Source organism: Mustelus asterias, unplaced genomic scaffold (genome assembly GCF_964213995.1).
Source record: "Mustelus asterias unplaced genomic scaffold, sMusAst1.hap1.1 HAP1_SCAFFOLD_288, whole genome shotgun sequence".
Classification (NCBI taxonomy): Eukaryota; Metazoa; Chordata; class Chondrichthyes; order Carcharhiniformes; family Triakidae; genus Mustelus; species Mustelus asterias.
Genome location: NW_027590253.1, coordinates 322,452 through 325,121, shown reverse-complemented (window position 1 = coordinate 325,121; position 2,670 = coordinate 322,452). Strand labels below are relative to the sequence as shown.

Below are 2,670 nucleotides of genomic sequence, written 5' to 3'. Positions count from 1 at the left end.
ACGTGCCGGATCATCGACACGGATGCCATCATCGCACGTGAGAACAGTATCTATCAGGTACACGGTACCTACTCTTGCAACTCGGTCAACGTTGTCTACCTGATACGCTGCAGGAAAGGATGTCCCGAGGCATGGTACATTGGGGAAACCATGCAAACGCTACTACAACGGATGAATGAACACCGCTCGACAATCACCAGGCAAGACTGTTCTCTTCCTGTGGGGGAGCACTTCAGCGGTCACGGGCATTCAGCCTCTGATCTCTGGGTAAGCGTTCTCCAAGGCGGCCTTCACGACACACGACAGCGCAGAGTCGCTGAGCAGAAAGGAATAGCCAAATACCGCACACAAGAGGACGGCCTCAACCGGGATATTGGATTCATGTCACACTTTCGGTAACCCCCACAGCTTGCCTCCTGGACTTGCAGAATCTCACTGGCTCTCCTGTCTGGAGACAATACACATTTGTTTAACCTGTGCCTAATGCTCCCTCCACTCACATTGTCTGTATCTTTAAGACCTGGTTGGCTGTCAGGATTGGCATTCTAATCAGTATTCTGTAACTTGATTTTCTGTCTTTGTGTGCCTTGTTTGCGAGCAGATATCCACTCCATCTGACGAAGGGGCAGCGCTCCGAAAGCTAATGGCATTTTCTACCAAATAAACCTGTTGGACTTTAACCTGGTGTTGCTAAAACTCTCAGTGTGTTTACCCCAGTCCAACGTCGGCATCTCCATATCAGGTAAAAAAAGGCCAGAGGAACAGCCATCGCTCGATAATATCTTGGGTGACCATGTCCAGAGGCCAGGGCAGCCAGTCAAAAAAACATTTGCCTCTGCAGCAGTTCTCCACCCCTGACAGATTAACATTCGCTTAAGAAAACTATCTAACCGAAGGATATGGAGTTAGAAAGACATTACAGATCGCACAACTACTGCAGAACTCCAAAATCTTCTGAATCCCATCGAGGCTGTTTGTATAATTTCTCTGAGAGTGACTGAAATTCTGTTATTACAGTATTGGTAATGAATGTTCCTAGTATTATTTGAACAGCATTTCAGTCGAACGGTAACTTAATTAACATGTTTTACTTGTTTACTTAATGTTCTTGGATATTTGAATAAACTAGCTTGTTGATTATTCACTCAAAGTGAGTGACAGGAATTTTTATCATTAATAAGCCTCTGATCGTTAATAAAAAACAGTTCGCAGTTTCACAAATAGTTTTTCCAGATTACGATGTGAGATAAAGGGGATGAGCCTATGTATCATAACAGTATGAATAACAGCAAGACTGACAAAGTTTGGACAATATTTCTCTGTTACAGAAGGGAACAAAGTAAATCTGTGTCGGGAATATAAGCAGAAACAGGAATAGCGGGAGTCCATTTGGCTCGGGGTGCTCTCAAACCTCCACACTTTCAATTGGCAGGTAAGTTTCCAGAACAAGTTTACTGCAGAAATAATACAGGAGTTTAAATTCAGGGCTTTCACTGCCTGGATTCAATTCAATTCCCTGTCTCGATATTGTGCTAATTGTTGTAACTCACACTCAGTTGCTAGTTTAAAAAGAGCCATATTAGACTCAGAACCTTAACTCTCTGTCCGATTCACATTTGCTGCAATACCTGCTGAGAACTTCCAGCACTTTCTGTTTTTATTTTAACATGAATTATTAGCTTGATCATCCACATGAACACAATAAATCGGAGCAGGAGTAGACCACTCGGTCCATCGAGCGTGTTCCCGAAATTCAGTACCGTGATGGCTGATCTTGGGGTACAACTCAGTTTTTCACCAGCTCCCCATATCCCTGAATTCCCCGAGAGGCCAGAAACCTGTCTATCCCAACCTTAAATGTATTCGATGATGGAGCATCCATAACTGTCTGGCATAAAGAATTTCAAAGATTCACAACCATTTCAGCGAAGTAATTTCTCCTTATCTTAGGCCGAAATGATTAGCCCATTTTCCTGAGACTGTACTGCCGTGGGTTAGATTTCCCGACAAGCAGAAGAAATCTCTCAGTCTCCACCCTGTCAAACCCAATCAGACTTGTGTAGGTTTAATGAAATCGCCTCTCATTCTTGCAAACTCCAGAGATTTTCAGCCCAATTTACTCAGCCTCTCAGCATACGACAACTCCATCATCCCAGGGATCATCTGCTGAACCTTATCTGCACCGTTTCCAACGTAAACATATCCTTTATTAAATGTAAATATCATATCTGCACAGAATATTCAACATGTGGTCTCAACAAAACCCTGTGCAACTTCAGCAACACCTCATTATACTTGGACTCCAGTCTGCCGTCAATAAAGACCAAAATGCAATTTTCCTTCCAATCATTGCCTGCACCGACATGCCAGCTTTATGCATTCCTTGTACACACGCATCTATTCTCTGCTCAATATCGACACTAACCTTTTTCAGCTCTTCAAATATGTCTTACTCTTTCTATTTTTTGTACGAAGAAGGAAATATCTATTCGTTTTCCAAAGCGACAACCGATCTGCGCCCCCACTCATCAAAGCTCTCTATTTTTACGGGCTTTCTTCCCCTTTCCAACAGCTTCTATAAGCTAAACTTCGCCCATAGGCTCCAGCGAGAATTGAACTCGCGACCCCTGGTTTACAAGACCAGTGCTCTAACCACTGAGCTATGGAACC

The 2,670-nt window shown here is 43.4% G+C and overlaps 1 non-coding gene across 1 annotated transcript; it reads right to left on the bottom strand.

The window, feature by feature from the left end:
• Positions 1–2,597: 2,597 nt before the first annotated feature.
• On the bottom strand, positions 2,598–2,670 carry trnat-ugu (transfer RNA threonine (anticodon UGU)). The gene has a single exon. It is a non-coding gene; the product is annotated as a tRNA-Thr (tRNA).